Here is a 25,700-nt window from a genome sequence, read left to right as displayed (position 1 = left end):
GCGGATTGCAGCCGGGCTTCTCAGGGCTCAAGCGCACTGCAGCCCAGAGAGAATGCACAGGCTGGGCCAGCCTGAGCCAGGGAGGCTCCATGGAAGAAAAGCAGAGTTTTCAAATATGATAAAAATTTAGTGTGATAAAAATAGGTATGATAAAAATATAGTGTGTTGAAATCTTAAAAATTAGTGTAAATGAAAGACATATTTCCTTTAATCCCTCTGAAAATACTCCCCCGGGCTTTGGATATACAACTCACTATTCTTGCCATCTTCTTTTCTTTTCTTTTCTTTTCTTTTCTTTTCTTTTCTTTTCTTTTCTTTTCTTTTCTTTTTCTCATTGGCATACATTTGGGAATTGGTCTTGCCACTTTCTAAAGGAATTATAAAAGTATTTTGTGAGGATCTTTTGATGCGCTGTCATGGCTGCCTTGATGTCCTGAATCAATTCCAAACATTTATTATTCATGATCATCTTGACTCTAGAGAAGAACCAGAAGTCATACTGTGCCAGATCTGGGGGATAAGGCAGAGGAGGATGCACCATAATGTGCCTTCTCCATGATTTTTATTAGCTTGCCTTCCATTGGCTAGCATTCTGGGGAAACAACCATAGTTTTGATCATACTTCATAAAAACATCCTCAAAAAAAGAACTTACAGAATTCCTTCAGAGAATGGCAAGAATGGTGGAATTGGTGTGTTTATAGCAAGAGGGAGTTTTTTGAGTGAGATTAATTGCAATGTATCTTTTGCTGTACTAACTTTTATAAATTTAATCATTCACCATATTTTTGATCACCTCTTAAAAAAAGATTTTTTTTTTTTTTTTTCCTGATGGGAGACAAGAACAATGGAAGCATGGAGGAATGAAAGCAGTAAATATTTTCCTGGGCCCTTGAATATTTTTATGTCTTGATCAAAAAGTGGAGAAAATATTTTATTAGGTATTTGGACAAGTTCCTTGGAGTAGGGACTGGGAATGCAGTAAAAACAAAAAGCCATCTCAGCGTAACAAGGGAGGTGTAATTACTGAGTAGCCAGCTTACTCAAAATGAGGTCAGGGTGTGGAATGGTATATTACTCAACTTTTATCACTGTGGAAAAGTGAGGAATACCATTTAAATGGAGGAAAGCTTATTTGGGCTCATGATATCAGAGGCTTCAGTGCATGGTTGGATGGATTCACTGGGTTAGGGCCTGTGGTGAGGCAGAACATGATATGATAGCAGCCTGGGAGGTGAAGCAGAGGTGTTCAGCTCCTGGTGAAAGAGAGAGTGCCTGGGAGGAAGGGGCTGGGGACAAGGGAAACTTTTCAAAGGCATATTCCTGATGCCCTAGCTCCTCCAAGTAGGCCCTGCCTTTTAATAGCCCATTCCCCTATGAACGCATCATGGACTGGTCCACGGAGGAAGTTAATGCCCTCATGACCCCATCACCTCTCTAGGCTCCACCTATGAGCATTGCTATGTGGGCGATCAAGCCTTCAGTACATGAACCTTTGGGGCAATCTCATACTTAATATATAATAAAGGGTTTCTGCACCTACTACTGTATGGATGTGACCCAGATGGGCTTCCCTGCAGTAGGTCTCTCCTCACCTATATCCATGACAGATAAGACTTAACACTTTAAGATCCCAAACCAACATAGCATTGATACAATTCCACAGTGATAGTACCAGAAATTTTTGTTGAGTCAATATAAAAAATATTTTTGTATGTGTTGCACAGTGTATAAAACTTAATAAACTCACAAATACACATCTTTCTGTTCCTATGACTAAATTCATCCCCAAATCTTCACTTGCCCCTTTTATCCTCTCTTTCAGTACCTGTATTATTTCAAGTAGTTCTGCTTTCGTACCCCATCTCCCTTGTTATGTTGTCCATTCTTTATTTCAAGGGGATTCTCCAAATATTCACCCAGTAAACTATCTTCTTTGCTGCATGCACAAGCAGTACAGATGTCCACAGCCCCAGGAGAGTTAATTTTCCCTATCACTGCCTCTGCCAGAATAAGTATTTTCTTATTTAAAAAGCATGATCCTTGGTTTCTGCATTTTCTTGTCCTCAGGATTTCTTTGTTTTCTTTCTTTTTTTTTTTTGGTGGAACCAGGGATTGAACTCAGGCCCTTGTGCTTGCCAGGGAAGCACTTATTCCACTGAGCCATCTCTCCAGCCCTGGTTTCTGCATTTTCTGAGAAGCACTGTCCAGGCTCTAGCACACTACATAGTCCAATAATCTGATGACTTTAGAAGGACAAGACATTTTTGTAATGTTTTCTTCCGTGTACAGCCCTATAATAATGGTGGAGTTCTAAGAGTTTGAACTCACAATCAATAAAATAGGAAGACCAGAATCAGACCTGAGTTTGTTTAAAATTTTAGTGTCTTATTAAGGGTGCAAGTCAATGGAGAAAGGAATAACTGTTATAGGAAAAATGGTTTCCCTTTTGGAAAAAAGAGTTATTATGAAAACTCATCTTTTACCACACCCCAAAATAAATTCCAAATAGATTAAGTATTTTAAAATCAAGCCAACATAAGAAGATGAAGGAGAATATGTACTGAGGCTTTATATGACATTTTATGATTAAAAACAATGGAAGAAACAACAAAAATAAAAATCAATATAATTGATTACATAAATATTTAAATATCAGTAAACAAAACTAATGGGAAAAAATGCCTTCCACAATTGCAGCAAGGGATAGAATAAAATGACTTTTGATTTAAAACACTGAGTAAATTTGATAGCATAAAATAAACATCAATAGAGAAAAGAAAGGAACAAATACTTCACAAAAGAAGGAAACACATATAGCCAACAAGCATGTGAAAAAAATTCACTAAGACAAATTAAAATTGAATCAAAACATGATACTGTTTTTTTATGTCAGAAAAGCAAAAATTAAAAGCAAGTGTGAACCCTGAGTAGCACATCAGCTCTGGTGAAAGGTTCATTCACATGCTGCAGTTCTGTAGAATGTTGGTGGCATGGAGTAGGAGCCCGTACAATGTTATGATAAGAGTAAGTAAATAGTCAGGATATTAAATCATTTAATTTCAACATATAAAAAATCATATATTTTTTCTTGTGGTTTCTCTCTATCAATATTCTAGAGAAAAACCGAAGACGATGCATTCAAATGTTAGCAAAGGTTAAAGTGATCTTTTTTAACCACATCTTCTCACTGTGTTTGGATAAGCCTAAGCTAGTGTTTAAAGAAGGATTTAACAATAAGGAATCCATAGTTTATATGCAGAATATCTAAAATGCCCTCACATATATCTTTTTGATTATTTAATTCTAAAATCTGTATCCTCTAATACACTAAAATAATTGTAAAAGGACCCACATTTATTAGGACTGTTGTCAATTTTTATTTTTATTTTTCTGTATTTAGGGCAGGGTCTACAGGGTGTTCAGGGTCTCACTACATAGATCTGACTCGTAGTGATTCTGTTTACAGCCTCCCAAGTGCTGGCATTACAGGTATGCGCCACCATGCCCAGTCTCAATCACCGGCTCAGTGTGCCCTGGGGGCAGGGCCAACACAGCATGCCAGGGATTGAACCCTAGCCACTGCACTCTGCCTAAGCAGGCACTTTAGTCCACTGAGTTATCAGACCAGTCCTTCTTGTCAAATTTGAGTACTTAAAATATTGATGACTATTTTATCCATTGATGCAATTATTATATAAAGAGAGTTCAGAGCCAATTTTTTTCCAAACATTTTAATTGGGATATTTGGAGTGTCAGTTGAAATAAGGAGAGACAGAACTGTTTTGTGATGGCATTCAGTTAATTTTAGAAAATTTGGTATAAAAACTACAAAAATGGTTGGAACTCTGGATAATTATTTCAAGCTATATTATTCATGTTCTTTAGCTTTACTTAAATTGTACAGTTTGGTGATTATAAAAGTGATGCTTTTCATGTAGAAAGCATTTGGATGTACAGCAAAACATTCTTAAAACTCTACTTGCTAGTCTTCCACAGATATGCTTCTTAATGATCTGAAAATACATATATATGCAGAGGGAGAGAGAAGAAACAGACACTTGTTTGATTGATTGTTTGGATTCAACATGTATTATCTACTATCTTCAAACAGAAATGTGGTTGTGCTTTTTCTGTTACATGATGGTAGTCAACAGCCAGAAAAAGATCTAAATTATTGACCATAAACCAGACCAACCCCATAGAAAGTGAAAGCAAAGAACACAGGTTTTCTGATCAGTAAGCATTGCCTGAGATAAATGCTTTTTTCGAAGCTCTAGACCTTCTCTTATCATTTATTTTAGATTAATCATGAAGAATGAAGTGAGAAATAGTAGGGTAAATACTAGAAACATAGATGCGTCATTAATAGAAAAAACTCCAGATAAGTCATGGCTTGTTTTTAGGGTCACAAAAGAGCTAAAAATGTCCGGGAATTCCTAGCATCACAAAGGGAATGTCATGTGGTTCTCACTCTGTCTTTTGATCTTCCAAACCGAAGCAGCCACAGTCACCTGAGTTCCAGTTAGGTATGTAGCCCATCACTGTCCCCCACATTGTCCACTATGGCCCCCATTGTCATTATTATGACCATGGAACACATTATACCGTAAAAGCCAATGTTCTGGCCTTATTTCTGCCCTGCAGTATTTGTGCCTAATCACCAGAGAAGGCTTCACCTCTCCTACGAGGATTCACGCCCATGGCTCATATATGTCAGTGAGCCCTAGCAGCTCCAAGAAGGTCCCTGGGGATTGCCATGGTGTTGAGAGGGAGCCCATCCCCGAGAGCCTTAGCCTTCACTTTTTTAGTTAATACAGTATTTCATTTGATAAAAGGATAAAATAAGACATTTAAGAACTGCTGATATTAGTTGTAGGATTTGCTTTTACAGAGGCAGCCAAGGACGGAAGTGATAAATGGTCCTGCACAAGAAGTTATTGGCGAAGGCAATATCAGAAGTGCAGGACTGCAGTTATATAATATGACACATACAAAGTTGATTTGCATGTTCCATTTGCTATTGCCTGGAAACCACACAATGTGCTTGTGTATAAAGCCTGGTAATACTTTAATGGAAAGTTTGACTAGAAGCAGAACTGCATTTTAATTCACAAACTTCATGACATTGATTTTTTTTTTCTTTTGGCGGAACTCAGGATTGCTAGGCAGGCACTTATTCTACTGACCTATCTTCCTGCACCCCATGACATTGATTTTTGACAGTGGTGTGATGAAGCATGTTTGCTAGAAAGCAGAGTTCTGGGTGAACCGTTACTCCATTGATGTTAATTTTATGTATATGGCACATGGATTAGAGTACTAGCTCCACTTTCATTCTGTGAGAAGAACTGCCCATTTCAGGAGCTTGGGGACTCCGTTGGATGTGCATAATTATTTCCTTGTAAATTGACATTTCAGTGTTGTTTCTTTTCAAATATTAAAAATTTGAAATTTAGCCACACAGATCTTAGGAACCAAGTTTTAATTTCAGCCACATACACATAGAACGAAAGTTTTACTTTCTTTGAACACTCTTCTTAAATCTTGTTTTTTAGTTGGAACCCCAGATCATAAATTTGTGTGTCATTCTTAGATGAAGATTTCATTATTAAATAATCCACCAATTAAACCTTGTTTTCATGGTTTCCCATTAGAAGATCCATTTAATAAAGAGAATAGAAGTTTCAGCAGTGTGGCTCAGAACGTCAGGATTTAGAAGGAAAACAGTTCTGCCTTTGGCTTCCTCAATGCCTCAGATCAGCCATCTGTGAAAAGGATCAGCCATCTGTGACCCTGGCCTCCAAGAATTCAGCTTAGGATGGGAAGATGTGTGCCAGCTTTTGTACATTTTATGATTATTGTAGTAAACACATGGCTTGTTTCTTGCTTGTGTTGCATTGCTTCATTGTGCCATTAGTAGATGAAAAGGGGCAAAATGAGTGTGAAATAAAATTTTAAGATTGTTTTTTACCAGTATACAGTTAAGTAGCATTTATTAGCTTTCTTTCTGGACCTTATTTTCACTGGATACAAGATTTAAAAAAGTGTCATGATAAACATTAACTTCCCCACAATGGGGTCCATGGGCAGAATGTCACCTCAGGAAGGTCTGGTGGTGATTATGTTAGAGGGGAACAAAACCTGTATTTCTTAACTGGTTTCACAGCTTTAGGGAATCACAAATTATCACACTTATTGTCATAATCAGCATTTGTTAAATATTCTACTATTGGCCGCATACTCTTTCAAATTGATGTATAAAATTCATATGCATTTCTAGGGTGATACTATCTGATGTTTTGATACTTGTGTGCATTGTGTAATGCTCAAACTAGGGTGAATCTATTTCCTAATCTCCTAAACATTTATCATTTCTTTGTCATGAAAAATTAAAAATCATTCTTTCTAGCTTTTTGGAAATATATAGAGCATTATTGTTATCAGTATTCACCCTACTGTGTCATGGAATACTAAATTTTATTTAAGAGATTTTAAAATTCTTGTTTAGTTTTAAAATTTTAATTAGTGTGTGTTTGTATTACATAGTGATTACATTCATCACAGGGAGTTGGTGGGTGCACCTAACACATCTTAATTGTTTTTACTTCCCTTTCTCTGCATCTCTTGGTCTCCTACTCATTTGTGAAAGATCTATTTCCGTTTGCTATTGCCTTTAAGCAGAATTTGTTTCTAATTGTAACCTATTGCCCATTCATCAGCCTTTCCCTGTCATTTCCTCCTCTCTCTACTCTCTGTCTTTGCCATATACATGAAATGTACAAAAAATGGGTTCATTGGTAGGCATCCATCTCTCCACCTTCACGCAAACACTCAGAGGCAAACATCATTGCCTCGATTTTATAGAGGACTGACCTCAGGCACTGAGGAAACTACAAGCAGACTTGGGATTCATGCTCAGGATGGCCTGACTCCCAGGCGCCTGACTCTCAGGCTCAGCTGGGCTAAGCCTGCAGGTCCTGCAGCCTGACAAGGCCTGCTCTGAGATGGGTGCAACTCGGCACAGGCGTCTGCCAGCAGAGCCAGCTTAGGCTCTTCACCATGGTGAAGGTGTTAATGTAAATCCAAGGCTTAGTGTGCAGAGCACAGGTCACTAGCTTTTTGCTGAAGAATTCAACTTTTAGAATGTTTATCTTTTTATTCTGTGTATACAACACCACCCTTCAGAGATAGCTGCTGTTAACATTTTCTAGATAAGATTGAATTTTATATCCCTCTGTGGAATTCCAATGCCCTCTGCAAAGTTTCCCTTGTGAATTCCCAGGGTACTTGCATTCTCATGGTCTCCTCTGACCCTGAGCTCTGGCTTCAGTTTTGATGTGGCTTAATTTATACACTCCCTTCCTCATGCTGCTTTACAACACTGCATTCAGCTCGATAGCAGCCCTGACCGCAACACAGCCTTTAACCTCGATTAGAAATAAGAACAACAATAATTTCTACACACACACACACACACACACACACACACACACACACACACAGGTACAGAGGGATAAGCAGACACAGTCCCAAATGCAGAAGCACAGACAATGGGCTCATGATTTAAAACAAGGAAATTAGGGATTGCAACAAAATTGTGGTTTATTCCTGGGCAGTGCAAACCACCTCACACTTACTATTAGCTTTGTCTGCTGAAGATAGTCAGCTGCCTATTGCATTGCTTGGCCTTTGTCTTTTCCTACTTCTGTGCCACCCATTGGAATTTTGATTGGAATTATATTGAATTTATGCATTAATTTAGTCAGAGCTGTCATCTTTCCAAGATTCCACCTATTTGTCCACTCAAGAATGTAAAACATCTCTCCCTTAAACTTTTTCATCTTTTGGTAAAACTCTGTAGATCATTTTATATAGACTCTATGCATTTCATGTTCTTATACGGCATGATAAATTTTGATAAGCACTACATGGGTGTTTTAGAGGAAAAAAGGATCCTAGTTCCTTGTTTTAAAATATAGTTATGAATACATTAAAATTATAAAAATATGCAGATAGCATATCTATATAATTATTATTTATATTTCATTTTTTGGTCTGGTCCATCTGTCAAAATTTGAAAGAGCTATGATCCTATCTTCCCCAACTATTATACTTTTTTTCTTGCTTTCACCAGCTTTTTCTTTACACATTTAATTATGATTGAAGTACATATAAGATGAATAACTACTATGCTTCCATTACGGAGGTAACATAGTATGAAAGACTTTGTTCCATTTCACACCTTATATTTGAAATTTTACTTTGTCTGAAACTGATATTGTTATCTTGGCTTTCCTTTCCTTCTTCATATTTTCTTGGCTTTTCTTGCTGTCCCCCACCCCACCTCTCTTTCTCTCACTAGGAAGTAAGCCCTGGTCCCTCATCAGTGCTACACTCCCATTTTGTTTTTTTCTAAATTTCATGGCAGAATCTCACTAAGTTGTGCAGGCAGGGGCTAGAACTTGCTGTCCTCCTGCCTCAGCCTTCCAGAGTACTGTCTCACACTCCCACCCTGCCCAGCTTTCTTTTTATTTCCTGATAAATTCATCTAGCCCTTTATTTTTAAGATCTTGTTATTTTTGTTCTATGTGAGACTTTCATTAGTGCCATCTTGGAAGATTTAATTTTTCCATATTCTGATACTATCATTCTATAGACAGTTTAAGCATTTATCTTTAAGATATAAAATAACACCCTTATTTATTAGTACATGTGTGAAGTACATGCATTTTATAATCATCTTGGGGAGTTGGTTACATGTACAAAATATAGCTTAGTTCTTTTTTAAAAATTCCTTTCTCTTCTCTCCTCTTCCAGGTCTTCTTGGGTTAGCTTTGGTAACTTGTGTGAGTCTAGGAATTTTTCCACTTCTTCAAAATTGGTCAAATTGTTGGAATACAATTTTTCAAAGTAGTTACTGACTACCTTCTGGACTGTGACAGTGTCTGTTGTGATTTCACCTTTTGAAGTTCAAATTCCATTGATGACAGTTGTTTTTTCCTCTTTCTCTCAGTAGTTCTAACTAAGGACTTATGCACTTATTTTTATTTTTTTTTAAAACCAGCTCTAAAGGGCTGGTGAGATAGCTCAGTGGACTAAGTGCCTGCTTAGGAAAGCACAAGGACTGGGGTTCAATCCCCAGCACCACATGGTGTTCTGGCCCCACCCTGGGGTGTGCTGAGCTAGCCGCCAAGACCAGCTTGGTGGTACATGCCTTGTGCTGGGGAGGCTGAAAGCAGGAGGATCGCTACAATTCTGAGCTGTGTAGTAAGACCTTGTACCAATTACATAAAAAAAAAAAAGCTCTGATTTTTTTTTTTTTTTTTTTTCGGAACCGGGGATTGAACTCAGGCCCTTGTGCTTGCCAGGGAAGCGCTTATTCCACTGAGCCATCTCCCTGGCCCCTTCTGATTTGTTAATGTTTTTGAATTTTTTAGTCTCAATTTTGTTGATTTTTGTTCCAACCTTTATAATTTCTACCCCTAATTTTGATTGGGGTCTGGATTGCTGTTGTTTCTCCAGTGTCCTGAGATTCCTCACAAGGCTATTTACTGGAGCGTGCTCTGTTTTCCTCATGTGAGCAAATTTATTGATGAAAGCCAGTGTCACCCTGATTCCAAAACCAGGCAAAGACCAGTCTAGAAGACAAAACTGCAGGCCAGTCTCTTTAGTGACCACAGATGCAACAATCCTCAGCAAGATATTAGCAAGTAGAATGCAGCATGCAACCAAAAAGGTCATACATCACAAAGAATTTTCAATCTTAACTTCTGACTTCCAATTTTAGGCTTTGATTTTATGTTTTTAGACTTCCCTGCTGTTTCCTTTCAGTCCCTCACCCACCTCCCCACTCATGCTTACTTGGCTGATACTTTGTTTGCATTTATCTTCCCTAGGCATTTATTATGGATATATCCTGTTATTTTATAACTGGCTATCTTTAACTTAAAAAACCCTCTTTAATCTATACTTCCCTATTTTTAATAATAAATAGTAGACTGGAACACCTATGTATTAGTGAGAAAGTCTGCACTTTCTCCTATCCTTCCCTTCCCAAGTTTACCAGCTTACTGTGGAATTTGAAATCTAATTTACATTCTACAGCCCCTAGTTTCACTTGGAAGGAAACATATTAATATTAAAATAGTTCAATGATTAATGTATATTTTTTATTTAATTCTACTGGTCTTTGTGCTTATCAGATGTGATGATAGATTGACTGGAAATCTCAAGTCCAGAGATGCAGGCTTCATTCTTTTCTCCCTGTCCTAAGTGGGCAGCTGGGGGAGGCTATGGGGTGAGGTCAGGTGACACTGAAAACCTGCGTTTCAGGCTTGAGTATTAATTCTATCTACTTCCATTACATGATGTTAAGTAAATATGATCTCACATTTGATATCTCTTAAAATCCTTTATATTTTCTGTAATAACACTGTACATTTGAATGTCACATTTTGAGTTACGCAAAATAATGGTATATAAATCTCTATTACTGTTAAGATTTTAGCTGCATCTTAAAGGAGAGTAAGTCAACAGAAAAATTCATGCAGAGAAGGCTGTCTTTAATAGAAGAAGCAATATGAATGATGTCCAGTAATGGAAAGATTGCAAGGAATTTGGAGCTAAAGTGATCAAAGGGATTATGTTTTTGTAGTTTTTCAAGCAAGAGAAAATGTGGGTGTGAAAAGGAGCTGCGTGTGGGAGACAGTGCAGCGCAGGAACGCATGGCCAAGGGGACTGGACTTACACACTTAGGGCGAGAGGGTTGTTGACAGTAACTCAGTTTTCAGCCAGCTGTGATCAGAAAGGTGTGGCTTGAAGAAATGGGAAAGGAAGAGAGGAAAGTTTAAGAGAAGACCATATGTTGACTTTACTTTGGACATGGTGTATTTAAGGTGCCTATCTGGGGATCCAGCATCCATTTCCTTTCTTTCTTTCTTTTTTAAAATGTATTTAGTACAGGGTCTACAGAGTCTCACAACACAGATCGGACTTTTTTTTTTTAACTTCATCTTGTTTTTTAATGTTTCAGTATTTTACACTGCTAAATGTACAAACTTTATACAAAAGTACAACCCTATGTTTAAATAAAAACAGGAAAATAGTTTCATGAACCAGGGTTGTTTTGCCTAAGTCACTGCTTTTTACAAATGGTTTTACTGTATATATGTGGAAGAGACCTAAGAAGTATTAGAATCATCTTTTACAGAAGAATGTAGTTTGATATTTATTTAGTATAAACACTTTGTGCAGTCTAACAAAAACAATTTTTAGGGTGCTGGGGAGATGGCTCAGTGGAATAAGCACTTCCCTGGCCAGCGCAAGGGCCTGAGTTCAATCCCGGTTCCACAAAAAAAAAAAAAAAAAAAAAAAAAAAAAAAAAAAAAAAAAAAAAAAAGAAAGAAAGAAAAAAAAGAAATACAATTTTTATAAATCTGTTTTGAAAATGTGGTGCTGGTTTATTTGGGTTTCATGCTCTTTATTACATCATCCATTAAGGTCTACTTCCTTGTGTCTTGTAACTGCTCGGCTCATGCAGTCCTGAAGTTTAGCTCCAGTCAGTCCACCTGGTTTGTGAAGAAAGCTGAGCCTGCCTTCTTTGTCCATCACTACTGTTAAGGTTCCTGTTGCCAGATGTCCCTCCTCTCCCGTAGGGTCGACTATCTGCAAAGAGTCATCAAATACAGCAAAAGAAGTTGCAACTGGGTGTGTTCTAATATTCAAGAAACGTTTCTTCTTTAAATTAACTTCTGCTAAAGCAGTTTCTTCATTTATCCTCACTTCAGGCAGCTGTACATTTTTAAAGCCGCTAACAAAGCAAATGTGCAGGCATCCAAAATGTTCCCATCACGGCCCAGGCAAATGAGATCACAGTATAAAACCCACACAAGCTTTCCAGAAGAAATACATAAATCCTCTTTCTGAATTATCTGCGAATTTTCAATGAGTTCATCTGCGATGAACTGACTCGCCACCTGGGCCCAGAGCGAAATCTCCATGAACAAGCGGTGGCAGATTCACATAAGGAACAGCACACCCTTCATCGGGGCATCTGTTGGTGGTACTGCAAATTCCGCTTTAACGCCACAAATTACTGTAGCATTTCCCAGTTTCACTAGAGCAGAACCATCTGTTGTACTAATTGAACCTATGTTGACAGTTGTGCTTCGGAATTCACCAAGCTGTCTTCAGTCAGGACGGCAGTTCTCTTTCAGAAATCTGTACTTCTCCAGAGGTTCCTTCCCGCTTGTGTACTGCGCATGCGCGCCGCGGCCCCGCCCCTTCCACGCGGCCCCGCCCCTTCCACGCGGCCCCGCCCCTTCCACGCGGCCCCGCCCCTTCCACGCGGCCCCGCCCCTTCCACGCAGGTGGAGGCGCCCCAGGCCGCAGCTGGGCCGGGAGTGCGCCCAGGCTCTCTCCAGTCACCTGCCCAGCCCCACAGGTCAGACTTGTAATGATTCTCTTTCCTTCAGCCTCCTAAATCCTGGGATTACAGGCACACACCACCACGCCCACTCTCCATCGCTGTCTCCGCGTGCTCCGGGGGCAGGGCCGGCATGGCTGGCTGGGGATCTGACTCCTGGGTCCTGCATCTGCAGCATCCATTTTCGTAATGTGTGTTCATAGGTGGAGGAGGCTAGAATAAGACTTCGATTTGGAACAGATGCTAAAGATCACCATGCAGCAGAAGTAAGGTCTTCCGTGGCACTGCTCTGGGAGAAGGCCATAGCTACTCACTGAGTTTTGTAAGGAGGGGATGGGAAATGAGATTCAAGAGAAATGTGCTGTTTTAGAATCATAGTCCTGCACATGGTCCATAGGATGTTCATGTGTTTCTACTGGGTGATCAAAGAACTGAGGCAAATGATAGTGGGGCAGTGTGTAGGGAAAAGCTACTGAGCCAAAGCGTCTGTCAGACAAGGGGCAGGTTTTTGGTTTCTAAACTATTCCAGATGTTTTACAATTGAGTTCCCACTTGGTTATCCCTTTTATTTTGTCTAAGCCTATTTCTTCACCCGTGGTATGGACATGCAGTGTCCAGTTCTATGGGTATGAGTAAGGCATTACAAATATCTTGACTACACTATGTACATAATAATTTACAGTTATTATGTTATTAAAATAATTTCAGTGATTACTTATGGTTAATTGAAAACCAGTGGGATCATGGGGGCTGGGGAGATGGCTCAGTGGAATAAGTGCTTCCCTGGCAAGAGCAAGGGCCTGAGTTCAATCCCCAGTTCCACAAAAAAAAAAAAAAAAAAAAAAAAAAAAAAAAGAAAACAGTGGGAAACATAACTAGCAAATACTTCATAATAGTGATTTTTTTCCAAACTGTGCTCTGTAAAGAAGCAGAAACTCTAGCGAGGTATCCAGGAACTGCTTGAAGGCAGATGAGTGTCTTGGGTTCCCTGCTGAGACACAGAAAATAGGATTATCTCTGCTTCTAAGTGTTGCTCATTATGGATGCAGATGTGGAGTTATGAAAGGCAAGGAACAGTTACTGAGTCTAGAGAGGACTGTGACAAGAAGCGATTGTCCACAACGACTGGGTCTTCTGTAGGTGGCTCAGTAGGGAGCTAGAGGGCAAACACTACCCCAGCTTCCTCTCCTCTCTTGATAGTGCTACCAATCAGCTACCAATCAGTGGGCACAGGTAGCTCCATGGGGATCCCAAGCTGGGTGGAGAGTAGCGAGAGAGGGACGCACTGTCAGAATAAAGAAAAGAACTGAGGACTAGCGTGGCTCTGGCAAGGCAGACCTACATGATGAGGTTTACACTTGTATGAAATTGTATGAATTGTTGTATGAACTTGCTCATACAACAAGTTGTATGAACTACTTGTATGAACTATACTGAACTTGTATGAACTCATACAAGTTGTATGAACTTGTATGAACTGTATGAACTGGTCTGGTGGCGTGTACCTAAAGTTGTGGCTGTTTGGGCAAGAGGATAGCTTGAGCCTAGAAATTCATGGCCAGCTTGAGAATGGCATAGTGAGACTGTCTCAAAAACAAGCAAACAAAATGTGACTTAAAAATGAAGTTAGCCCAAGCTGAGAAGATCTGATGGAATATTTGATGAAATTGCCTCTCTGGCTTTCAGGATTTTGGATGCCTTTCATGGGAGTGACAGCACAGCTGGCTTTCTCCTTGCTGCCGGAGAAGCTTATGCAGAGCTCATAACTGTCTGCTCTTTGTGTGATGAAATACATGGCCGAGGCTGAATGTCAGATTGTCACACTGCTGTACCTACTGGGTACTAAGTCTGCATTAGAAAGAAATAGTCCTCTGTGGCATTCTGCATGCTTTCCAGGGTAGGTGGGTACACGAGTTGAGTTGGGAAGGCCAAACTAGAGCTGGCCAGCTGAGTGTGAGGAGAGGGAATTGCTGGAGGGAGGTAATAGAGACAGTGAGGATAACTGATCTTAAGATTCCAGGCATGAGCTGGTGCAGTAGTGCACACCCATGGTCCTCACACTCTGGGAGGCTGAGCCAAACTGGACCACTTTGGTAACTTAACAAGATCCTCTCTAAATAAAAAAGAAAAGGACTGGGGATACAATTCAGTGCAAAGGGCCTGGGTTCAATCCCCATTACCACACACCCATGCATGTGCGCACACACACACACACACACACACACACATGCAAGTGTGCAAAGATTCTGGGCCTGATTCATAAAGGGGCCCAAAAGGATTACCCTAAATGTGGTCACACCCAGGATTTCTCAAGAGCTTTCTGTTAATAAACATCTCTTGGGGCTGGTGAGATGGCTCAGTGGTCTAAAGCACCTACTTAGAACAAGTTTAGCAAAGCACAGGGACCACGGTTCAATCCCCCAGCACCACATGCCAGCCGGCCCCGCCCCCTGGTGGGCTGAGCTGGCCACACACACACACACACACACACACAAATAAATAATTTTTTAAAAACTCAAAAAAAAATTAAACATCTCTGTATTGATGACTGCTCTGGAAACATTTAAGCCTGAGTTCGATAGGAGAAAAGTTATAGCATTTAGTTGGAATTCCTAGCAAGTGATTTGCAAGTGTATTTATTTATTTATTTATTTATTTGAAGGGAGGAAAAGCAGTTCCAAAAAACTGCTTCCCAAAAGGATGACATCCAGTCCCAGAAATGAGTGACTTAAGGCCTGTAATGAAGGAATTTCTGAACAGCTGGGAGCTCGAGGGCCTTGGAGCAGCTCTTCCACTAAGGAGTGGTCCTGAGCCAGGGGTGTGCCTGGGGGTGGATGACTCAGAATTCAAAGCTGCTGTCCTGCCACAGAGGATGGAGAAGCGAAGTGTGGTGTTGGGGGAGGAAGAAAGGAAGGCTCCACTGAAAAAAGGACTTGCCAGATCCATTTCATTGTCAACTTTTACACTGAACTAATGAAAAGATATATTCAGGGCAAAACTCAGGGCTGGAAAGACAGCAGGCTTTTTTCTGTCATCCTAAAATGCCAAGAAAAGAATGACTTAGCTTTTCCCTAGGAAATAGTTTTGTGTTGCAAGGCACTTTCATGCAAAAGACCTCTTTAGTTAATTCTCTCAACATTCTTATTAGGAAGATATTTGACTACAATTTTAAAGCTAAAGCATGAGGGTGGAAATGAGTATCAATTTGATTTTAAAGCCAACGAGCATCCCACAGAATTGTTGGCAGGACTAGCGTACTAACTGTTCATAGAGTCACTTTTAAAGACAGAAGAAAATATAAGGGAGGGTTCTCAGCTTAGAGAGACACATAGCCTTTTGGGTTAGACCATAAGCCCTCGGGCTGGTTGAAAGGCCAGTGGTCCAAGTTCATCTTTTATTTTTCATTTAAATTTTTTAAATGTATTTAGTACAGGATCTACAGGGTCTCACTACACAGATCCGACTCGTAATGATCCGTTTTCAGCCTCCCAAGCACTGGGATTACAGGCGTGCGCCACCATGCCCACTCTCAGTTGCTGTCTCAGCGTGCCGGGGGCGGGGGGCAGCATGGAGAGCTGGGGATCGAACTGCAGTCGCTGCTCCTGCCTGCACACGCTTTAGTCCACTGAGCTATCTGGCTGGCCCTTTCATTTAATTGTTTACTAGCACATATTTCAGCATGTAATGATCCCATTCACCACAGAGAGTCACTACTTGGACAGAATGCACCTTAGCCCCCCTCCTCTGTCTCTTACCTTCCCCATTCTCCCCACTGCTGTCTGTGCACCTCCACAACATCTCCACAGTGGATGAGACGCTGCTTGTCCAGAATCACTGGCACCTGAGGACAGCCCGTCTCCTGTTAAGGTCAGCCCTGTAAGAAAGGGGCAAATATCAAAGGACTTTTGAAGGAAACACAGGGAATCTTCTGTAGTGCTTGCTCATCCTGTTTCCTGCATGTGTGGGCTTGATGCAAGGAGGGGAGGCACACCAAAGGGCCCAAGGCCACAGGTGCCCTCCTGGCTATGGGCCTCTCAGCTTCCCCGTGATTTGAACTGCAGCAGAGCCTTCCTGAACGCCTGATGTAGACTGCATTTCATGCAGAGTTACTTACTGAAACTGGCTTTGTGCTTTGCTAAGAACAAATGGCCCTATATACATAAATAATGATTTAGAAGCTATTTTCTTCTTTACAGATGAGGAAAATGAGATGGAACTTCAAAACCAAAGCACTCAACTCACTATCCCGGGGGTAGTTGATTGTGCCAAGCAATTGGTATAAAAGAGTCACCTGAGCCTGACGTGACTTTCAGTCATGGTTGAAATTTTTTTGATTCAGTTCAAACACCTTGAGCACTGTACAGTGTCACATGTGTGCCGCATGCTGGGGAGTTCTAGATGTAAAGGAGAGTCTCTTTGTCCAGGGCCTTGGCATCTAAGGTAGAAGAGCCATAAGCCAAAGACTATTAGCATGCTGCCTTCAAATTGTTTAGCAGCGTGTGCCTTTCTATAAAGAAAGCCTTGCCAGAGAAATAGCTCAGCAGACTAAGCTTAGGCAATTGCAGGGACTGGGTTTGATCCCCAGTACGACATGGTGCACCAGCCCTGCCCCCAGGTGCACTGAGCTGACCACAGAGACTAGGCGTGGTGGCGCATGCCGGTAATCCCAGCTCTGGGAAGGCTAAACAGGAGGGTTGCTATGAGTCTGAGCTTTGTAGTGAGACCCTGTACTTAAACAAAATAAAACAAAATTTTAGGCTCCCCTTTTTTGTTTAGTTTGTCAAAGATGGGTATTCCATTGCCATTTAAATATTGTGGGTACATAAATTCAGCAAAATAATCCAATAAATGTCATAGGACTGTCCTTAGATAATCTTATAGGAGGATGTTTTTACAAATACAAGGAAGAGAAGGGCCAGCCAAATAGTTCAGTGGATTAAAGCACCTGCATAGGCTGACTCAGCAGCTGGCCAGGTTCGATCTCCCATTCGATCCCCTGTGTGCTGTACCTGCCTCGCACCCGGGGCACACTGACATGATGATTGTGACTGGGCTTAGTGGTACGTGCCCGAAATCCCAGCTCTTTGGGAGGCTGAAAACAGGTGAATCAGTACGAGTCGGATCTAGGTAGTGAGACCCTGTAGACCTTTACTAAAATACAAAATAAAAAAGAACTATTTTCCTGAGTTCAATCCCAGGTACTACAAAAATAAATAAATAAATGGGAAAAAAATTATGCACATGGATTCATATACACCATCATGGCTTCTACCTCAGAGTATATAATTTCTTATGTATTTACTAGAAACTCCATCATTTCAAAATTTAATGTTTTTTTATATACAATCTTTTATTTCAAGATAGTGCTCGAAAGACATTAAACATAATCACTAAAATATATTTTTAAATCGTTATGGTTAAGATTATTCCATTTCAAAAATTTAACTTAACTTCACAGTTACATGAAAATAGTTTAGTTTTGAAAAAGATAAGAAGATAATAAATGCTCTAATACTAAAGTTCTCATTGATACTTTTGGAATTGTCTTTAAGCATAAGAAAGACATACCTAATCCTCTGAAGCTACCTAAGAGACATTCCAATAGCAAATTATTTTTTAATCTTTGCAGTATTTTGGTGTTTAAATCACATCCACTCTGTTTTATGTACTGCACCTTGATGTTTCTTAAGCAGTTACTGTTGTCTTGATGGAAATGATTTCTAGTTTATAATATGATGGTGGATACAGGTGTGAAATGTGAACAGAAATGTTTATTTCTGGAACTTCAGCTCTCAAAAACTTGTGTGATACTCTTATCCCTCGTCACTCGGTAGATTAGTTGTGGCTGTCTGGTGAAATCCATTAATCCCTGCATGTAGGAGCAAGAGGACAGACATATGGTGAGAAGCTTTACATTTTCAGATGACAAACAGAACTTGCTGTCCAGGACACTATGAGAATTGCTGTGATGGCTAGTAATAAAGTAATTTTTTTCTTCACTGGGTCTTTGAAGATATATATGTATATATTAAGCCCCAATAAAAAATCCAAACATTTTGAAAGGCAAAAAAAGAAAGCCTTTATTTTAAAATTATATCTTTCATAGACTATGGTTTTTAAAATTTTGATAAAATTCAATTTATCATTTTGCTTCTGTATGAATCACACTTCTGGCCTCATGACAAAGAGCTCATTCTTGGTCTAACTCCAGAATCATGAAAATTTTTCTCTTATGAAAAAATACTTTACATTTTCTATGATAATTTTTTAGTTGGTTGTTGTATTAAGTGGGAAGTTTTTTGCATATGAATGTCCAATTTTTCCAATACTATTTCTTAAAAAGATAAACTTTTCCTTACTGGATTGTTAAAAGATGAAAGTTTGAAGTGAGTCGTAACATGAACATAGCTTGTTAAATGAATGGGCTGACGCCAGCCTGCCTGAATTTAGGTCCGGGCTGTGCCACTAGTCAGCTGTGAAATAGCACCCTAGTACTCTTCGCTTTCATCTCCTGTTCTGTAGAGTGGGCATAGTGCCTGATAGCTAAGGGGATTACATGAGTCATTATTTGTAGTACAGAGTTGTGTCTGATATATAATAAAACTGGCTAATTAGGGTTTGTTTTTATGTAACTTTCTTTTTCTTTTTCTATTTTAGGGAAGAATCTACAGGGTGTTCAGGGTCTCACTACTAGATTGGACTTGTAGTGATCCATTTGTTTACAACCTCCCAAGTGCTGGGATTGCAGGTGTGCAACCTCACACCTAGTCTCAATTGCCAGCTCAGTGTGCCCCAGGGGCAGGCCCAGCACCTCAGGCACAGGGATCGAGCCCCCAACCCCTTCTTTTTCTTTTTTTGAGACAGGGTCTCATTTTATAATTCAGACTGACCTTGTACTCACTATACAATCCAGACTGGCTTTGAACTCAAAGCAAGCCTCCTGCCTCAGCCTCCGAGTGCTGGGATTACAGACGTGCACCACCACAATCAGCTGTAACTTCATTCTTGCTGAAGACACTGCAAACATGTTCTGTAAAGAAATTTTAACCATCATATTCCACGTGAACAATGTCAATTCCTATTTATCAGTCAACGCCAGATATTATGACTATCTCTATTCTTTGTCAACTCAATAGGAAAATAATAGGATGTCTTTTGTATTTTGTTAAACTTCCCTCTCTATTATCTATCTATCTATCTATCTATCTATCTATCTATCTATCTATCTATCTATCTATCTAGATATCTATCTGTGTATCTATGTATCTGTATATGAATGAATGCATGTATGTATGTATGTATATATCAAGATAGATAGATAGATAGATAGATAGATAGATAGATAGATAGATAGATAGATTTTACTGATGAATAAACCATTCCAAACAGTAAAACAGCAAACATTTACTATTCCCTGGGACTCTGGAGGCCAGCTTGGAAGTTCTTTGGTCTAGGCTGGATCTTTTTGATCATCTGCTGCCTCGCTGGCACTGGCAGTCTCCCATGGTTCCCTCACTTAGCTAGTGGTGGTCAGCTGGCCTCAGATGGACTGGCTTGCCTCCTCCGGTGGTGTCTCAAGTGGGTTGGTCTAGGCTTCTCCTCAGGGAGATCTTGAGCTCCTGTGGGGAGTGGAGGAGTGCAAGGAGTTCACGCCAGTGGACAAACGCCACCTCAGCCTCTGCTGTGTTCCTTCGCTAGTGCTCCCTGGTCCAGGGAAGGCCCATGGCAAGCGTTGACCCAAGGACAGAAAAACAGACTCCACATCTCATGGAAGGAAACCAAAATGAGAGGGGTTATTTTGTTCAGCTTGCTGAAGTTGCATATTTGTATTTCATCTTCTGTGGTTTCCACTGACTTATTGATTTATAGTTATTTATTTATAAAACATATTAATGTTTTATACACAGCTATTTTTCCCAATAGGTAGTTTAACTTTGTTTATGTAATACTTTTTTTTTTTTTTTTTTGGTGTAGAGTTTTTTTGGCTTTTACTGATGTCAAATTTGTCAGTGTTTTCCTGTATAACTTTGAATAACTTTAAGTGATCAAAATATGAGTTCTTGAAGCCAAAAATCATATTTGGTTCTCTTCACCTACAGATTGCAGCACAGAGCCCAGCTCAGAGGGCTTAAGCAATTACTTGTTGAATGAACCCATTGATGAAATGATAGGCCCAGTCATTTGTGTAACCATTTGTTCTTTCATCAATATGTGCACAGACCTTTTATGTGCCGAGCATGGTGCTAGTTGTTACAGAAACAGTGATGAGCAAAATAGACTTTTCTTGTCACATTTATAATGAAGCATAGCAGATCATAATGGGATTTAGTATTAGTGAGACACGAATTCAAGTTCCATTTTTCTACTTGTGTGGGCAGCAATATGTGAGAGTTCAAGTAGACAAAATGTGTGACGCACCGAGCAGAGTGTGTATTATGTACTATATCATAAGAATGCTAGCTTCCTTCCCTACATAGTCAAATCTTAGGCCTGCTGGGAGGCAAGACTTCTTTTGACAGTCTCATTTTAGCAACAACTATGGTTCTTAATTTCTTTCATGTCAGCCTTATTTCTTTAGTTTACTCTTCTAATAGTGCTTAGTGGGTGTCATTTTGAGCAGTTCTTGATTGATTCTCTTTTTTTGCGAACAAGTCTATCAAATGGCCTTCTCTGTGAGAAGCTGGAGAACAGAATACTGTTAGCAGCGTTTGTTCAAAGCAGTCATGCAGGACAGAGCTGCTTGGCTGTGGATGTGGGGATGCACCTCTTTAGGGAGTATGAGGTTAAAGGAAAGGTGGCAAGTGCCTGATAGAGGAGAAAAGCCCCGAAAGAATGTGTGTGCATGCAAAGACAGTCTCCCCACACCAGTTATGCCCTTTGAAGCTGGATGAATATGGTCCACTTAGAGAGGACCCTCTACCAGGACTGAGTGAACAGGAAAGAGTGTTATTGTCAGGCAGAGTGGGATCTGTGAGGAAGGCAAAACTCATCTCTGGGTATTTCTGTTCCTTTTGTTCTAGGCCTTCTCAAGTTTTGGCTGCCTCTCCTCAGTGTCATTCCCTTTTTGCCCTGGTTTCTCCAAGCTCCTGGATTCTTCAGGTCCATCCTGCCAGATATGTACATATTTCAGCTTCCCTCACTCTAAGGATTTGGCTATGGAGTGAAAAAAAGGGCCTGGGAGAGAAATCAGAATTCATGGGCTGATGCTACTACTATCCTGTGCATGGCAAAGCGCCAATCTCTTTTCTATAGGCATCATCCACTTTTCCTTTTCCCTTTAAACAGTGAGACTTGTCCAGGCAATCTCTAAAGTCCCCTACAGTTCAAACAGTCCTTGCTAGGATAGCGCCACACTTCCTCCAGCCTCAGCTGCTCCATGAAGGAAGCTTGCTTGTAAATGTGCATGTGTGCTACACATTTAATAAGGTCTTACTGGATGGATTCTGGGCCTATTCCCCAGATATACAAAAGTTTCCTGATCCTGATTCTAAGTAGGACCTGTATTATTCAGCCTGAGTGGAAAATTTCTGGCAATTGAAGACAGGAGCACATGCCATTCCCTTCAGCAGACAGACAAGGACCCCAGTTGCTGGGAAGTGGGATGGGAAGCTGTCATGTCCTTGGGGGAACTGGCTTGGCCCAGGTCCTGAGTGAGAATAGGTTGTGGGTAGAGACACAGCCTGGTCATGTCCAGGACACCCAACTCTAAACTCCCGCCTCTAAAGTAAAAAAGTTAGTAATTTCCTTTATTTATAGTCCTAGGCATTTTACTATCATCTCCTTAACTGCCCAACATCTTCTTGGGAGGAGCCTGGAGAGGAAAGGTAGGGCTAGAAGACATACTACACATGCATAGAAGGATTGTGGAGAAATACAATAGAAAGAGATGAACATGTCAGAGACATGCCTGGGGATTCTTGGGGAAGGCAGAAAAGATGCTAAAAATACTTTAACATAGGGTGGACAGAGAAATGACACCAGTAGGTCTGAGAACCCAACACACAGAAATTAATGCCAAGATAACTTAAGGATAGGTTTAAGATTATGGCAGAAGTGAACCCCATTGAATATTAATTCATTCTTTGAAACCCTACTCAGTGATTACCATTTGATTTGGGTAGGAAAGTTTGTTTTAATGTTCTATCACTCTAAATTTGCTTTGGTTAACTCCAGTGGTTGGCTGGACTAAGTGTCCACAAACCTTCCCCCAACCCAAGCTGTCTGATCGTTTACTGCTATGCGATCTCACAGAATCTTGTAGTTTTCATGGTGCCCATGCTATGTTTATTAGTGTAATGAACTTTTTGTCACTGCCTTCCACCCTGGCATGTAGGCTATGGAGCGCTGAGGTCACATCTGCTTGATTCCTTGCTGTCCCTCCAGGGCTAGTGCAGGAGCCAGCACGCGGGTACTCAATACATTTGTGTAACAAGTAAATAAATGGACATATGATGAAACAGTGAGTGCATTTTTAAAAAGATCTTTCCCTTTTCTAAACAGTTTTCAAAGACAAGTAAAATTCAGGCAATTCTACCAGCTACGTTGAGCAGATTTATTCTAGGGATGGCTTTTGCTGACCCTTTTTCATTTTATTGCCAATACTTTGGCTTCTGAGGTGCTTTTGGTGAAGATAGTACTGATTTTCACTTCAAGTATCCAGAACCATAGGTAGCTACATCTGTTACAAAAGTGAGATATCATGAACGCTGTAAAAAAATTTAAACAAAGGTAATAACAAATCGGGGGGTGGGGACCAGATGTGTTATTGTAAACACATTAGTGAAATTCCACCCAGTATAATTCTAAAGTAGTAAGAAGTACAAGGGAAGAGACTCGATGCAGTAATTTAACTCGCTGTTTCCTTGAAGCTTGCCAGTGCTTCAGGAGCCCAGAATGGGGTTAGTGAGAACGTGACCGTGTACAGCTGCCCTGAACTTGAAAGGGGCAGGAGGCAGGACAGCAGGAGCAGGCGTGTCATGCTGGCATGGAGTGTGCTTTCTTCGATATGCTGCTTAAATTTCATTCCTTCCTCAAAAGTTAGAAAAATGAGTTGAAATTGATAACTGTTAAGATTTTGTATGTTTCTAGTTAAGCAAAACCACCTCCTCAAATGAAATCTCGTATGGAACTCATATGTAAAAAAATAAAATAAAAATGGAAGTTGAACAGCTCTGGACTGTGTGGATAGAGACGGCACGGAGGGGTGCAAGCCTGAATCAGCTTAGTTCTATTATGTGGGTATTGACTTAGGTACAAAATAATTTCTATGTTTTTTTAAAAAAAGAAAAACATTTTCATATCGTAGTTAATGGCTCATTACCCAAAACAATATTACATTCAAGAAAAACAGTGCAAAAGTTAAATCACTACAATGTGATTAGTGATAAAATATTACTGAGAAAGATTAGATAATATTCAGTATATCACAGAAATTCAGTGAACAAAGTATTTGAGAGCTTTGCTGTGCTTAGTTTGTGAGGATAGATTTGTTAACTTGGTGAATGCCATGCTACACAACAAGTATTTCCTTCCAGACAAGAACACACTTTCATACAAAGGCTGTAAAGTGTTGAAGAGATCTTTGCTATAGAAAATAGTATTGTATTTTTTGTGTAAGGGGTGCTGGGGATTGAACTTAGGGCCTTGTGCCTGCTAGGCAGATGCTTTATGTTCCTAACCCTAAAAACTAGTATTATCCCCAAAATACATAAGGCATGTAAAATTCAGTATAATCTTCCTTATAAGATGCTCTTTACCTTAATGATAAAAATAGAAGTTGAACTAATTAATGAATTTGATCAGAGCCCCCAGGCTGTGGGAGTGATGGAAGAAGTCAGTTCCAGTCCCTAGCATGATGTGGGGGAGGTAGGGGCCTTAACATAACGTAGGAAAGGTGTTAAGCTCTGGACTGGGGCTGGCATGAGCCCAGATGGAATGTGTCTTCTGATGATTATTTTAGAAAATAGGCTTCAATGTAAAGATCCCTTGAGTAGCACCAATAGAGCTGGTGAGGTGAGATTTTTCATGGCATCACATTAGAATGCTTTCAAGAAGCCATGAGCCAGGGTTTTATCTATTGGTCATGATACCTCTGGTCTCATCTCTTTGAAAGGCTTCATTTATTCCCTGTTCCCCTCTTTCATTTTAACCATTTCTCAGCATTATACAATGGCATCACATTCCCCATTACTAGTCCAAAGAATAGAGAAAGAAAATGCATTCTTTGCATACAACCCAAGATTTGGAATAGGAGAGTAATAAATGAAGAGATAGAAAGAGACACATTTTCTGGCTCTTGACTCCCTTCCAAAAGCCCCCTTTTAAGGGAAGAGGAATATTTACTGTTTTATTTTATTTCTGTATTTGGTACCGGGTCTCACTAGGCAGCTTGGACTTATAGTGATCCTCCTGTTTTCAGCCTCCCCAGTGCTGGGATTGCAGGTGTGCAGCACCACGCCCAGACTAGGTCGCCTGCTCAGTGAGCCCCAGGGGCGGGGCTGTCATGGCATGCGGGACTAGGGATCTAACCCCAGTCCCTCTGCTTGTCTAACCAGGCACTTAATCTGCTGCGCTATCTCGCTGGCCCTAACATTTACTGTTTTATATTTAATATTTGTGTGTGGGTAATACTCAAGTTGTTCAGAAGCCAGTGCATGAAAATATATAGAAAAAAGTCTTCCCATCATCGTGTCCTAAATATCCAGGTCTTCCCTCCAGGTATTCTTGGCCTTAGTACTTTGTCACTTTCTAGAATTTCTTGAGACAGATAAGCAAATACAAACGTTAGATTCTCATTTTAATAAAATTGAGAAGATGGTTTTTAAGATTCACTTCTGGAACCTAGTAGGTCTTCTTTCTCACACTCAAAACCAGCATGGATGATCCCGCTGTTTCTGTTGTAAGTGCTGCTACAAAGGCCAGAGCTCAGTGGTTGATAAAGGTTGTTTGTAACTAGGGCACTGAATTAGGTGCCAAATGTAGTTATGCCTGGGCTCCTGGCGTACGTGATTTCCCTTTCTTCCTTGAGAGCAGAGGAGATAGTTGGGAAGAGCAAGAAGAAAAAGAAAGCAAATCTAGGCCTAGAAACAATTTGTAGGGGTCAGGGAGATGGCTCAGTGGAATAAGTGCTTCTCTGGCAAGCGAAAGGACCTGAGTTTAATTCCTGGTTCTGCCAAAAAAAAAAAAAAAAAAAAAAAAGAAAGAAAGAAAGAAAGAAAGAAAAAGAAAAGAAATGATCGAGAAAAAGAAAAAAAAATCTATTTTGGGCCTAGGGA

General features: G+C 40.1%; 1 protein-coding gene and 1 pseudogene across 1 annotated transcript in view; one reads left to right on the top strand and one right to left on the bottom strand.

Moving 5' to 3' along the window:
- Positions 1-25,700, top strand: part of Tek (TEK receptor tyrosine kinase) — a 182,391-nt gene that overhangs the window by 17,851 nt on the left and 138,840 nt on the right. The window lies entirely within an intron of this gene.
- On the bottom strand, positions 11,462-19,453 carry LOC101569255 (annotated as a pseudogene).

The sequence above is a fragment of the Octodon degus genome, unplaced genomic scaffold (assembly GCF_000260255.1).
Source record: "Octodon degus isolate 3935 unplaced genomic scaffold, OctDeg1.0 scaffold00099, whole genome shotgun sequence".
Taxonomy (NCBI): domain Eukaryota; kingdom Metazoa; phylum Chordata; class Mammalia; order Rodentia; family Octodontidae; genus Octodon; species Octodon degus.
Note: the sequence above shows the minus strand (reverse complement) of the source record. Positions and strands in the feature narration are given on the sequence as shown.